We start from the raw sequence: 16,686 nt of genomic DNA on the forward strand, positions 1-16,686 counted from the left end.
ACACACTCTCACACTCTCATTGAGTCTAAGGATTCCGCAGAAGTGCCTGTCATTTAATAATAATAAACGTCCCTTTGCCATATTACTGGAAGTAACCTTCAAGATGACTTCCAAAAACTTTAAAAATAAGGAAAGCACCCGTGAATACTTTACGATGGATAATATGAACATGGATATTAGTATAACTGCTACTGAAATTGTATAATTTGCAATGCGAAAACAGAATTGGGAAGATTTTTAGATTTCAATAATGAGCCAACTCTAAAAATATTGCATTTAAACATTAGAGGTAGAAGAGATAAAATGGAACAACGAATATTAAATGACCTCGATTATAACATAGATATTTTAATACTAAAGAAATATTGATTAAGGAGCATGAAGCTAGCCTAAACTATATAGAAGGGTTTAAAAAATACTATCACTGTAGTGATTATAACAGATCTGGGATTAATGGTCTTTGCTCGAAGGCATTTAACTATTAAACACATTAGCAGTTGAAAAATGAAAACAGCCGAGAATGTGAACATTTACTTAGAGAACTGTAATTTCTACATAATGGCTGTTTATAGATCTCAGTCTTTTCCTCCCCCACGACTTTACACAAGAACTGGGCACCGTATTACATGACATCGATTATGATAATGTTATCATAACTGGTGACAAATATTGATTTGTAAAGTGACAGCCTTTATTCTCTCGATTTCATGGATTTATTAGTCATATGTGATTTGAAGCAACATGTAAATGTCCCGATAAGGGATTTCAATGGCTGTGCTTCGTATTTGGATCATGTGTTTGTCAGACACAGTCCGACATCAGCTCATGCTCTTGGGTTACACATAGTATGCCATTGATTTAAAATTTTATCATTTTGAAAGAAAATTTAAACGAATCTTCTTCTTCTTCTTCTTCTGCAGTTTCTCCCACTTAAGTGGTGTCACTGTTTCTTATGAGTCTCCTCCACACCTTCCTGTCTTGGGCTGTCACCACATCCAAGTTCTTCATCTTCAAGTCCTCTTCTACCAGCTCCCTCCATCTCTTCTTTGGCCGCCCACGCTTCCGCCTTCCTTGCACATCCATCTGCATGACCCTTCTTCCCACATATTCGTCCTCCCTCCTCATCACATGACCAAACCATCTCAACCTTGCCTCCTGTATTTTTGCTCCTAAGTTCGTAACTTTCACTGTTCCCCTGACATAGTCATTTCTCAGATGATCCTTTCTGGTCACACCGCACATCCACCTAAGCATTCTCATCTCTGCTACTTCCATCCTGCTAATGTTATTTTTCCTCAGGGCCACAGTTTATATAGCATATGTCATAGCTGGCCTCACTACTGTCCTATAAATTTTGCCTTTCAGATTGATCGGCACCCTCTTATCACATAACACTCCAGCCATCTCCCTCCAGTTCCTCCAACCTGCTTGTATCCTGCATCCCACTTCCTTCTCACCTCCTCCATCTTCTTCCACTGTCGAACCTAAGTATCTAAAGTCTCTCACCTTCCTGATGACATTTCCTTCCAGCTCCAGGTCTGTCTCCTGGCCACCGCCCACTGCGCAACACATATACTCTGTCTTACTTCTGCTCAGTCTCATACCTCTCTCTTCCAGTACTCTTCTCCATCTTTCCAGTTTAGTTTCCGCTTCTTCTCTTGAATCTACACAGAGCAAGATGTCATCTGCATACAACATTGTCCAAGGTGCATCTTCTCTCACCTCCTCTGTTACCACCTCCATCACAATATTAAACAGAAACGGACTTAATGCTGACCCTTGATGCAAGCCAACTGTTACTTGAAAACTTTCTGTCTGTCCCAAACAGGTCCGAACACTTGTCTTCACATTTCTGTACATTTCCTGCACCAACCTGACATATTTCTCCGGCACCTTCTAATTTAAAATTTAAAATTAAAGAAAATTTAAATGAATGCGGTGTAATAATATGGAAATGATAATGTAAATATAATATGTCATGAGAACGAAATAATAATAAATAAAATAATTAAAAACAAACCAGACTCCATCATCTTCGTGACGTTACACCACGTGATTTATCGGAACATAACCGTCCACAGCACAAACCTTTGTTTTATAAGATGCACTGAAAAGAATGATAATTGAACAGCCATTCCTCACTGGCTCTAATAATCCTCTTACTCCAATATAACGGGCCAAAAACATACCTTTTATTACCAATGCATGCATCGCCCATGCTAATTCGGATTATGACTTTTTCGGATCTTGACTATACGAAGAAATATGGATCTATTCCTCTAAACAGCTCGCTGAAGGGCCTTTGTCGCAGATAAATTATTTTAAGCGCTCTTCCGCCCCCTTCTCCGAATTATAGTTGGAATCATAAAAGATTAACAGCCATTTTTAAGAGAATAGACGGCATTTTATGTCATTGAATTGCTTGCTTAGAATAACATTTCTGAAATATTCTCTTCTGTTGTCTTCAATTAAGGTCTCATTCCTTCCCTACATATAAGGGACTTTTATTGCGGAAGCTAATGGGCGTAAGTGCCGATTTTCTGGCTGAAAGGGCAGTGCTGCTTTCGGGTTTCCATTCTTATGTATTTCATTGGAAATGATCTGTTCAGCGTATAAATTCATTCGTATATTTCAACAATTGGCACGTGATATTCAGATTATAATCTGACACCCCTAAATTTTATACTTTTTAATAGAATGTTTTCTTCCGATTTTCACTCAGTTACGCCAGAACTAAAAAATTAAGCAGCCGGACATCAGTTAAGATAACTTTACAATTATTTTATCTTCAGTTGCTATTGCAGACGAATGCCAAAAGAAAATAAAAACAAACACTAAATCCCCCAAATCATCGTTTTCCTTTTTTTTAGTGTTAGCATAAAACTTGTTAACGCACTGCCTTTAACTGGGTGATTATTTTTCACCTTCTTTCCATTTTTAAAGTTGTTAATATGTGGACATTCGCAAAATTAATGAGCCAGAATTTCTCCGCCCAACGACAAAAGGCGTGTTCATTTATAACGAAGCCTTATAATTAAGAAATGTTAAGATGGCCAGTTACTTAACATGTCACCTCTTGAGAACAATCAATGCTCGTGCAAGGGATTCAGTTGGCGAACTCAAGAAAGGAACGCAATTAATAGGCAATTATGAGTTGTCAGCTCGCGCACTACTTTTCCAGAATATTCTTTATTAAGCGATGCCTAATAAAAGAGTAAACCATCACTTTTTTCATTGAAAGGCAAATTATGGAGGCTATCATCCCTATCCCCCTTTCCGGAGGATGACGTGTTAAGAGCAGCTGCCTCAACTTGTAAATTTAGAAGGGATTCGTCATTTTCTGGCAGAATTGTTATGATTTTGGTACATTTGAAGCCTGGTTTTCAGTACTATCCCTTCTTATTTTACTCGGAAATTTAGGCCTAAAATACCTTTAATGTCTTGCTTTTAACTGAATTTAATATGTGCGTAGACAAACTAATAAAAACAAATGCTCAAGTTGTTCTTTTAGGGTATTTGTGCAGCATTTCAACATAATTTTGAGTATGTAGTCTAACAGAGTAACACACACACACACACACACACACACACACTCATCATATTCATGGGAGCACATATTATAGCGTGCTCCTTCAATAATACATGAAGGCAAAGAATTCAGTTCAGTCAGTGAAAACTGCAACTGAATTAAGGGACGTTTGTGATTTGCTGACAACTTGGAAAATAAAAGGAAGCCATCTTTACTTTATATATATGGGTGTGAAAATTCTGCAGAATTATATATACACACACTTGAAGTGTTTAATATTGGAAAGATATGAGCGAAAAATGTTCTCTTCCTTGACTAAACTGAATATCTTTGGCTAATCTGATACATCGTATTTTGTACTCATTGCAAGAAAACATGCGAAATAAGTGTAGATATTTTTGCATTTAAAAAAAAAAAACTTTTTTTATTCACATTAGATGGAAATTTCAACGGTATTTCTAAATCAGATATGCAATAACATATTTGTGGTAACGTATTGCAATGACTGAAATTTAATGTTATTTTCTAGTCAACTTTAATGGTGTTCAAAATCAAATACCGTAAGAAAAACTGGGTTTCGATATTCAGCACAGCGTAAAGAATGAGGTTTGGAGGGGAAAAAAATAATAACGGGGACCGAATAACGGTGAGTCACAACTGGAAGAGCCTTGCTAGGCCAGATTTTCTGAATTCTAACTTTACTAAAAAAATTAAAAAAAGATAATGGAAACCGGAAACAGAACAAATATAAAATAGCAGTGATAAAGAATCCGGACTGGCTATTTAACAGTTGCGGGCAAGTGTATCGTCAAAATTGTGAACCAAAGAAGGTATTATGCAATACGATGTTATCAATGGGCAAAAAAAGATGCAATAATCAGTTATGGACAAAAGCACACAATACTCGATACAATATATTTTCATATAACGTTGTTTAAAAATAGGTGCCGGTCCCAAGCCCGGATAAATGCGAGGATTGATGTCAGGAAGGGCATCCGGTTAGAAAACTTCAATGCCAGCTCAAAAAATATGATATGAGTCTAAGAGAAAATGATATAAGGGCTAGGGCGTACCCCTTAAGCGACGCGCAGCCACATCGCCCTAGAGCTGCGAGAAGTGGACGAGGGCTACCGCATCAAGGGCGGGTGCAGTTAAAGAAGCGAGCCCAGCAGGTGGAGAGGATGTTGCGAGTGGGAACACTGAATGTTGGAAGCATGACTGGAAGGGGAAGAGAGGTGGTAGACATGAAGAGGAAGTTGGACATTTTATATGTGCAGGAGACAAGGTGGAAGGGGGAAAGGCAGAGGAACTGGGAGATGGATATAAATTGTTCTACTCTGGAGCGAATAACGAGGGAAGAAATGGTGTAGGAATTGTGGTGTGTGGCAGAATGAAGGGTGAAGTACTGAAAGTGGGTAAAAGGAACGACAGGATCTTCCGAATGAAATTGGGTCTTGGAGTAGAGCGGGTGGTTGTATTATGTGTATATGCTCCTCACGTTGGTTGTACAGCAGAGGAGAAAGATGAGTTCTGGAACGTGTTAAATGAAGAAATGAGGGAACTGGAAGAAAATGAGATGGTGGTTGTCGGAGGAGACTTGAACGGACACATAGGAAGACAGAATAGAAACTGTGAAAAGGTGCATGGTGGCCACGGAGTAGGAATGATGAACCAGGAAGGAGAGAGGTTTGTGGACTTTGCAGTAGCGTTTAATCTGGCAATTGTGAACTCGTTTTTCTACAAGAGGGAAGAACATTTGATAACATTTAGGAGTGGTAACATCAGTTCACAAATTGACTACATTTTGACTACAAGAAAACATCTTAAGGTTGTGACAAATTGTAAAGTAATTCCAACAGATCAAGTAGCACAGCAACACCGACTGCTGTGCGCAGACTTTAAAATAAGATCGAAAATAAAATCCTCTGGATGCCATGGGATGAAGAAAATTAAGTGGTTTCGCTTAAAAGAGGAGAGTGTGAAGAATCGTTTTAGGGAGAGGGTGTTAGAGAGGATTTCGGATGGACTGGAAAGTGTACAAGATTGGTGGAAACATAATTCAAAAGTAATCCTGAGCTATGCAATCGAGGTGCTTGGAAAGATTAGCGAGCAGAAGGAGGGTTGGTGGTGGTGGAATAATAATGTACAAGTGGCAGTGACAGCTAAGAGGAAGGCGAAGCAGAAGTGGGATGAGTCAAGAGTGGAAGAGGACAGAGAGGTGTACAGAGAGAGAAAGCAAGAAGCCAAGAGAGTTGTGGCACAGGCGAAGGCCATGGCATATCAAGATCTGTATGATCAATTAGAAGCAAAGGAAGGACAGAGAAAAATTTACCAACTAGAGAAATGTAGAAATAAAGCAGCAAAGGACATCTTACATGTGAGGCAGATTAAAGATGCTGAAGGAAGAGTATTATGGAGGGATGTGGATATAAGAAACAGATGGAAAATTTACTTTGAGGGACTTTTGAATGAGGAAAATGCAAGGACTCACAGAGGAGATGGGCAGCCTTTTGAGGGGATGGTGCAGAACATCAGTAGAGTGGAAGTGACGGAGGCCATGAAGAGAATGAGGAATGGAAAATCGGTGGGCCCGACAGAATTCCAGTGGAGGCATGGATGGCACTGGGGGAAGAGGGAATTGACCTGCTGTGGGACCTGTTCATGAAAGTTTGCCAACAGGAAAATATACCCGAGGAATGGAGGGAGAGTACTCTTGTCCCCATCTACAAGGGTAAAGGGGATGCACAAGACTGTAAAAATTACAGAGGAATAAAGTTAATGTCCCACACAACGAAGATCCTAGAAAGGGTTCTTGATGGTAGATTGAGGAAGGAGGTGGAGATTGCAAAGGAACAATTTGGCTTCATGCCTGGTAGATCAACAACTGATGCTATCTTTGGGTTACGGCAGATGATGGAAAAGTATCAAGAGAAACAAAGGCAACTACATCTGTCATTTAATGATCTGGAGAAAGCATACGATAGAGTGCCAAGGCAAGAAGTCTGGAGGTGTCTAAGGGAGAAGAAGGTGCCGGAGAAATATGTCAGGTTGTTGCAGGAAATGTACAGAAATGTGAAGACAAGTGTTCGGACCTGCCTGGGACAGACAGAAAGTTTTCAAATAACAGTTGGCTTGCATCAAGGGTTAGCATTAAGTTTGTTTCTGTTTAATATTGTGATGGAGGTGGTAACAGAGGAGATGAGAGAAGATGTGAGACAATGTTGTATGCAGATGACATCTTGCTGTGTGCAGATTCAAGAGAAGAAGCGGGAACTAAACTGGAAAGATGGAGAAAAGTACTGGAAGAGAGAGGTATGAGACTGAGCAGAAGTGAGACAGAGTATATGTGTTGCACAGTGGGCGGCAGACAGGAGACAGATCTGGAGCTGAAAAGAAATGTCATCAGGAAGGTGAGAGACTTTAGATACTTAGGTTCAACAGTGGAAGAAGATGGAGGAGCTGAGAAGGAAGTGGGATGCAGGATACAAGCGGGTTGGAGGAACTGGAGGGAGATGGCTGGAGTGTTATGCGATAAGAGGGTGCCAGTCAATCTGAAAGGCAAAATCTATAGGATAGTAGTGAGGCCAGCTATGACATATGCTATAGAAACTGTGGCCCTGAGAAAAAATAACATCAGCAGGATGGAAGTAGCAGAGATGAGACTGCTTAGGTGGATGTGCGGTGTGACCAGAAAGGATCCTCTAAGAAATGACTATGTCAGGGGAACAGTGAAAGTTACGAACTTAGGAGCGAAAATACAGGAGGCAAGGTTGAGATGATTTGATCATGTGATGAGGAGGGAGGACGAATATGTGGGAAGAAGAGCCATCCAGATGGATGTGCAAGGAAGGCGGAAGCCTGGGCGGCCAAAGAAGAGATGGAGAGAGCTGGTAGAAGAGGACTTGAAGATGAAGAACTCGAATGTGGTGACAGCCCAAGACAGGAAGGTGTGGAGGAGACTCATTATAAACAGTGACCCCACTTAAGTGGGAGAAGCTGCAGAAGAAGAAGAAGAAGTTGTTTAAAAAAACTGATAGAAGGCAGAAACTCATCAACTTTTAAAAGGAAATCTAAATTCAGCTTAAATTCCTAAAATATTCAAGCAAAATGGAATAGAATGGCTGGAAATGTGGAGAAAATTTTAAAATTACTGTGATTATTATTCTTAGGAGTGTGTGTGCTTAGTGGATGTAGCGTTTGTGCACCACAGCGCTTGACCACACGAATGAAGACTTTGTTTCGAATCTAGTCGTCTACTAGAGGAAATTTTTCTAAGCCTTTTTTCGACTGGTTCCCGAGTTAGTCGATCTCTGGCATGGACAAGCAGGTTTTTTCTCCCGGAAACTCGGGTTTTTCGTCCTGTAAAATCAAGAAAATCGACCGTAGAACCCACATTATTTCAGACATTAAATACATTGTGTTAGGGTTAAGGACAACGAGATGGCGGCACTTGTTGAGCCGTCTCTCTTCACTGCGTGCCGCTTAGTTAGCGATAGCCTTGGGCAAGCTATCTCTGATTGGGTACTAGTGAAGATTGAACTGCCCACTCAGTCTCCAAATGTTAGATAGGGCTAAACGTCCTCGCCTACTTCCTATACGGGAATAAAAAGGCGTTAGCTGATTTTTTTTGACAACTATTACTCCTAGTAGTTATACTGTAGCATTTTTGTTTAATTTACAGCGAACGAAGAGCACATTCATGATTCATTTAAAAAACTGTCCGCTCAGTCAGAAAACACATCAGATCACCTTCGAAAATATTGCTTGAGAAATACTGATTAAGCATAGCATTTTTGTAGAATGTATGAAATTGAACGGGAGTGAAAAAAGGTATGCCGATGATACTGACAATTGGTAGAGTATTGAATGTACTGACACTGTATTTACACCGGTATTTATTGATGAATAATATTGTATTTATTTATTATTTATGATGAAAAAAGGAATTGGCCGTGGAGTGTTTTTTCTACTGATATCCATAGGAAAGTTTTTGTGTTATGCTGAAACTCCAAATGGATAATTTCCAAAAATATTCACGAAAACATATATAAACATAAATGGATGGAACACGTTGAAAGAATGAAAACAGAAAGATTTCCAAAACAAGTCCTAAATTACAAACTATTAGGAAAACGAAAACCAGGACGTCCTTTTAGAAGATCAACGATGATTTCTAAGGGCTAAACAGGCAACTCTAGGCCTAAATCCTTGGCAAGCATGATGAATATTCAAGAAAACCACATGTGCTAAGGCTAGCAGCGAGTTGCTGTCATCCTCACGGCTTCGTGTTACCCTCGAGAAAAGAAAACACTGAAAATGAATTTAAAAAAAAAGTGATAGATGCAATACACAAACAAACGTTAGCTATGAGCTGAAGAACTTAATAAAGTCAAATTCTTTGTGATGTATGATGCATGCAGCCGCTTCTTTTTCTGTCCCTTACAATGCGTAAAAAAATTGAAATTTTCTATGAACGTTTGGCATTCATCATCAAGATGACTTCTTTTTGTCAAATGCTTCATTTTGGGATTGTTTTCTTTCCAACATTCGCCAAGAAGCCTGAAGTTATTAAGAAACCTTATTTAGAACGATTACTAACCATTCATTATCGTTGTCGAATGTATCATTCGACGTTATACCTAATGTCTACCCAAGATAATAAGTACCATTTTGCAGATGAAATGCGTTTTAAATCAATAAAATGATGAATGCTAATCTGAAGCTCAATAGGGTTTTAGTGACAAATGACACAACATGTCCACTAAAAAATGGGTCCCAGAACGTATTCTCCTCCTCCCCCCCCCCCCCTTGTTATCCAGTCGGCTTCCTCTCTTACCGAAACAGGAAGTCGAAAATGAATTAATTCCTTTACACAGTACGGACTTCTAAACCCACTTCAAGCTGTAACGAATGAGGTCTTACGTTATTATACCTTAGTGTACGGCAATGTGATGTAATCTTTAATCTTTACTTTAAATCTTTTACACTTTAATCCTTGCTCTATCCGTGTAATATATGCTTTGTTCTTTATTAGCAGTGCGCTTTTGCTTTCGTAATCTTTGTTATTTATTCTACTGCATACTATGTTTATCCACCTCTCGCATTTACTAGTTGCATGCCTATGAACACTGGAAAATTTATTTGTTAAGACTGCGCCACCAGTATTTCTATATCGGCATAAGACTCAGTAACAAGTCCAGTAGACCTCTCTCTCGCTCTTACTAGCATAAATTCCTTCAATAAAGTTTACATAAACAGTCGTAGTTCTGAAGTACTTAAACTACGCTTTTAATGCCTTAGTTGTTTCCCGCTCACAAGTCCGATTATTTTTAGAAACAGTGCATTGTAAAATAAAGGATCAGGCAGCACTCTATTGACATATAATTAAAACGCATTTATTTACGTTAATAACAAAGTACATTAATTAAACGATAGGGAGGTTACTCTCTCTACCTATCAATTAGACTTTTAGCATAAAGAAACAAACTTTCCATTTTCAATCCTAAAATACTATACAATATAATTACTCAATTAGTTCTCTGCTTATTAAATCAAATTATTGAAACTAATTTACTCTCAAAGAGGTTAGCTAGCTGTGGCAAGTTGTCTCACAAATTATATTCCAATTAAGAACAAATCAGAGGACTCTCTTATAGACACTTCTTATTACTGTTTGTTATCAGTTCATCTATAACGTAACTCCTAAATTACAAAAGGAATGTACAATAAAAGATGGAACAAACTTACAGAGACTTTGCGTTGCACACTCATCCAAAGGTCCTGCACTAAAGTCCCTATGCTTTCCCTTTCATCTCGGGCCTTAGACTTCTGTGTGGAGAGTCTTGCTTCAGGGGCGTTTCAGGATATTGGCAGCCTTTGGACGGTTATTTTTCCGGTACTCAAAAAGCTCAGGCAAGAGGTTTCAGCATACTGGCTTGAAGATCGCTCTGCGGCTTTTGGCTTCGGTTGACCTCCCGTGGCAAAAAGACATCCGACCGACACTGCCTCGTGTATTTACATCGGTTGTTCTCTCGACGTTCCCATTCTTCCCCTCTGGCGTGGGCTCGCCATAACGTGCAGTCCTCTGGATCCTACTGCCGATATCTCTACCACTAACTGCCGACTCTTCTCCCTCTAACTGCCGATGACTCAAATTGCCAAATCTTCTGCCTCTAACTGCCGACTTCCTGGTTCTCTGCCGACCTCGATATTCGGCTCAGTCCCTTTTTATTTCACGTTCTCCGGGACCTTGCACGAAGGGTTGTAAACCCAGAAGAATTCGGCACGACTCGACTCTTTGATCTTCTGTTAAGACCAACCCGTCTATCTCTTCCTCCGGGAACGCCTTTAATCCTATCTTGTCGGGCAGCAGAAACTTGTCTGAATCTTGCCTATCTCTTTGACACTGACTTTGAAGGTGTTTATACGCAGAGCTCGCCAACAACTTTCTCACACACTTAAATCGTAAACAACTTTCTTCTGCCTTTATACAGAACTATTATACAAAGTTCCAATGGCAAAGCATTGCCTTTGTTTTTGACATTCTAGAAATGTTTTTAAAAGCAGTAAATACAGTCCATTCCCACAGGGTTATTTACATTAATATTTAACATAAAATACGTAGAGACAAACAAGGTTATTTTTGTAACAGTGAAACTTGACCTCTGTAAAAATCGATGTAAAGCGCTTTGGTATTTCCAAGCTACATCGAGTTTACAAAGCAAAGGTTAAATTGTGGCAGACTTACGTCAACCGAATCCACTGAAGATAGTAAACATACGAAACCCTGGTGAACTCGCCTTCCTTTGAAAAGCTCTTATAAATATTCTCCCATCCTGGAAGGTTTTGAACTTCCACATCTTCTAACCAAAGGGAATCTTCCATGTAAATTTATCTAGTGGGTAAGGTAAATTCAGTTTTTTCGTGCAGACAAAAATAATCAATTTACTGACGTAGTACACAAGTGGCCTCATCTGCCTTAGTACCAGTTCTAATGCAACCAAAACTCGTATAACATTTCATCCCGATTTCACTTCAACAAAATTATAAATAACTGTTTTTATGTATTAAAACTTTTCGTAGTAACTGTATCTAAAATTGCTAAAACGATTAAATAAAATGGCTTAAATCAATGAACGAATACCGCGTAGATCGGCGATACCTAATTGAAAGTCCACAGATGATCGATTATGTAGCACTAATTTTTTATTGTAATTCTTCTCCAAGAAAAATATACAATGCCTTTCATAATATTTATTTATATGTTAAAATTGTGTGGGGATGACAATCACTTCCAAAACAGTTTACTCAAAATTTTTCGCATCCTTATCCTTTTGGGAAACAATAATTTGATAAGCAAGTTCACCTTTCATTGAAGTGCAAAGTCCATCCTTCCTTGGATTTAAACTATAAAATAGCAAATTTTGTGCTAAATTCTACAGAGCACACCCCAGACCCTCTTGGAATTAAAGTATCAAAAGGCGAGTTAAGAAGGCTGTTGAGCAGAAGACATTCCACTTCATCTGGAAAACTGATGTTGTGAGGCCTGTCATCAGATACCCACAGAAATAATGGATTGGAAAAGTGTCAAAAGTATCAGAGCGAGGTATCAATCAATCAACTGCAGTGGGGAGGGTGGTAAGAAACAAACGCTTAAAAATGAAACCTCGTTTAAATTCTTTCAGCATTATTTACTAGACAATTCTTATGAATATTATTGGATGAAATATATGGAAAAAAAAATAACCTATGGAAAATCTGTTGGAATATTCCGAAACATGCGATTTGCTTATTAAAGAATTCACTTTCCAATTAAGTGGCCACAAAACGTGGAAAATATGAAGTTCTGAGGCGAAAACTGAGGGCCTAATGGTGAAAGACATATTGCAAATAAGGCTTTTAAAATTCTTCTAAAAGCAAATAGTTTTGTAGATCGTGGATAAGCATACGGGGATTCGGATGACCTCACGCTGCCAATAAGAGGTCAACCTTTTTTTTAGCCAGTATTTCCATTCCAGTGACTGCAGTTCGTGTCACATTGCTGATGCTTAACAGAAAAAATGTAAGTAAATATTCTTTGCTTTCCTGAACAAACGCAAGTCAACAGAAATGATGGAGTGGAAACTTGTCACCCACTTCGAAGTGAGCCATCAGTCAATAACGCACACAGGCGGCACGCGAGTTTAAACAGCAGTTTCGATTTTTCAAGGATTCCAGTAGAATATTGTGAACTAAATGTACTTTCCAAAGTGACTATCAAACACCTGAGGTTTTTTTTTTCTTTCAAGTTTTAAATATTTTCGCCATTGCGAAAATATTTAATATATTAATGGCGATAAATATTTCAAATATCATGGGCAGACAACTGCACTACTGACAACACAAATATTGTCCAAAATAGCTAACGATGAGTTTAACCTGCACATTAACGAACTATCGTTGTAGTGTCGGATCCTCTTTGTTATCAACCCACCATGTAACTAATAGTATTTAAACTAATAGCATTTTTGAGACTTTTTATTTGGTTTATATTTTGTTAATTATTTAAGTTACCGAATGTTGGCCATTCGCCTTGTGTTCATCTGGGCTACACTGCGATATCGTAATCGTTGAGATGCTAAACTTTATGTGGGGTTTCGAATCCCTAATTTAATCCAATGCGAAGTAGAAATTCCAGCATATTTCGGGAAATTGAACTGCTATTTTTCACTATAATAGAAAATTACACTTACACTACGCAGTTTTTTAATATTATCTCGTACGTTAGCTCTATAAAACATCGAGTTGTTGTTGTGAGCACTGTTCATACTTTCCGGAGATGGTATCCACTGCGAAACTTCATTATAATCCATTTTTCCCAATTTGCAGCAAAAAAATCTCTCCGATTACTGAAGGCTGCTTTGTTTCATGATAGAACTAATTCCCCCAGCAGAAATAAGTCAAATATTCTTCGTCTGTTTGGAAATCGAATGCTACAAATAATGTTATTATACAATAAGAGCACACAGAATCTGCTCCTCTGAAGAATCTCTAAGCCAAGAATTGGAAATAATCAAAAATACAGCCATACTAAATGGATACAATCTACAAACTACTCAAAAAATCATTCACTTCCCCACACATCAACCAAGACAAGAACAAGCCCGTAGGATTCCCATACCTTATGTCAAAGGCATCTCCTTCAAAAATTATGAAGAAATACAATCTTACTACTACCTACAAACCCATCAACCAGATCTATAACTTGTTACCTTCTCTTAAAGAAAAACTCTCACCTCTGATGCTATCTGGCGTGTACGAGGTTCCATGCTCTTGTAAACTGTCTAACTATGGACAGACAGGTAGATCTGTTCATAAACACATTTCCGAACATCGAGACCATATCCGTCTTATCGAACCGCAGAAATCTGGCCTCGCTCAACACGGAGTTGCAAACCCAAACCGTAGGATCCATTGGGAAAGACCAAACATTTAAATAGAACTTTATATAAGAAAGTGCTGAAGCCCTACTTCACAGACCAAATCTAAACGAAATGACGTTCTTACTATTCCTAAAGTATGGGAAATTGTCATACAAAATTATGTAAAATAGTAATTTTTTTATATATGTAATCTTGTTGTATATGTTGATGTAGGTGATTGATAGTAGACGTTCTATGTAGTAGTGGAGAAGGAGAGTTGTACAGTAGGTGTCCTCCCGCCATGAGTCTTCGGACTCCTTGGAGGTGTCACGAATAATAATAATAATCTTACTTTAATGTAATCTATCTTTTTTTCCCCTCCAGATATATTTTAATGTAATTCTATAACAATTTACTGCACGCATATTGGGATTCCGTTGTAATCATACGCTCTAACTGTATGTTATGCTTAGTATTGTTTGAATTAACTATACTGACGATGTCCTAAGCTACTTAGGATGAAATATTTACTTATAAAAACTTATTACTGTAGTTATTACGTGTGTTTGTTTAGTCACAAATAACGTTTGACCTCGGCGATAATCCAGGAATCCGCCAGTGCCATTCTAGAACAGCAATATACTAATAGACGTCTTGTGTTTGCAGTTACTATTGAAACAAATTCGCCAATAAGCCGAAGGTACTTGTATTTCCGAGCACGAGTTACGTTTGTGTGATGTTTACTACAATTTCCGATACTCTCAACGCGGTAAACACGTTCATCCTTCGAGTCACGTGCGTGACATATCCGTTAGTGCAACAAGGGAAAAAATCTCCAATGAAACTTAACATGATACTCGTCCGTGTCTCGAATTGAGGTTGTCGAAAATATTAAAGCGAACACTCCGATGCAACTGGTTTTCTTAATTTGATTCGAGCGGGTCTGATTCGACAACCATACGAGAACTGGTTGGATATTTCGTCGTGGGCTGCTGCACGTCATATCATGTCACGACTTTTCGGAACTATTTTATTGACGTTCTCCTATTCCACAGCACTACACTCCCTCCCTCCCCTCCCCACTATCTTAATTAGCATCTCAAGCCTTTATTAAAAATATTGTTTCCAGCATAAGTTATTTTTTTTAAATCAGGAAGAAACAAATTAATTACTAGATGTCAGATGCAACTCTTTATTAGTCTGCTTTCTAAAATATTACGTTTCCTGTGTAACTTATTTTTAATGTAATGTCTGGATATTTTCTGTTTTCTCTTGGATTTCCCTTTAAATCCCCCGCGACAATAAATAAATAAATAAATAAATAAAAATAAGGCTGATCCTAATCACAGTGGAGCCAACCAGGCGTACGATAAGGTAAAAGCCCGTTACACTTTCCTACAGTATAAAATTATGACATGAAACCATGTGTTGACTGAAAGGGTATTTTGTTCCCGCATTCAATTAGATTTAGGAAATTTGTACTAACGATAATGGCAAATTGTTTCCAAAATCAAAGCATTTTATTGAGCACAGATAAAAAGAAGTGATAAGAATTAATGTTTTGATGAGTCATTTGCATGCTTGGATTTATTTCGGAAAACAAATTGTCATGTCAATACTTATCTGAGCGAAACTTTGACAGGAATATCAACCTTTCTGTAATTTGTTACTGGAAATACATCTCATGTTCCAGCTCATCCTTCCCACTCAACTTCAGATATTAGAGTGGTAACTCTAATATCTGAAGTTGAATCTGAAGTTTACCACTCTAATATCTTCAGATATTAGAGTGGTAAATGACAGTCAAAATTTTATCCCATTCGTAGTATTTGTTTCGAGTGTTAGAGAATCATGAACGAAAGAGAGATAAACATTCTTCCTCTTACAAAAACTGAGTTCATTTTTTGATTTAAAAATACACGAAAAATTGTAATTGGTTTAGGAGAGTGGATTTGGTTCAGCAACGATTTCTGGAATTGCTTCAAAAAGGACTATCCATAACGGAACTCATCAATTTCAGTTTGTTCCTTCTTAAATAAACAAGTTTTATTAAATAATCAAAACAAATTTATGTGTGTGTCTTTATTTTTGATACTTCCAATTTAAAACCAGTCTGCACTGAGTATATGCAAATATTTTAATAATTGAAGGAATATTATTTATTCCTGAGAGAAAATGCACACATCAACAGCTTGACTCCATGCATAATGAAAACAGTAATCAAACATTGGCTTTTTATTTACCATATTGTAAATAAAATTTGTTTGGATACTTGTAGAATATACCATTGAAAATTGTAAATACTTATTGGGTTTATTTTTCCGGCAGGTGGCGACATTGAACCAGATGTTGTGGCATTTCTAACGCATTGTCTTAAGTTTCGTAATCAATGCAAAATGGGAAACATTTAAGCAGAACCCCCTCGTATGAAAGAGACATTTGCTCCCTGATAATAGGCTCTTGAATTTATTCATCTCATTCGTTTATTGCATCGGAAAATTCATGATGCTTCCAATTTCCTCAACAATTCACGTGGAATGACAAATCATTCATGCATGACACAATACTTAATTAATAAAATTTTGTAAACACGTAAAAAATTGATTGTCGCATTGTTAATCAGAAAGTAGGATCGATTGTAATACAGGGTGGCGTTAAAATAAATTTTCCCTCTTTGCAGGCATTTGTAGCTAAAACCATTAAACAAAATGAGACCAAATTTTATATTGAGACTTTTGAAGGCAGGAGATGATTTCC

This window comes from Typopeltis vanoorti, chromosome 16, assembly GCF_054136105.1.
Source record: "Typopeltis vanoorti isolate ZY-2024b chromosome 16, IOZ_Tvanoo_1.0, whole genome shotgun sequence".
Lineage (NCBI taxonomy): Eukaryota > Metazoa > Arthropoda > Arachnida > Uropygi > Thelyphonidae > Typopeltis > Typopeltis vanoorti.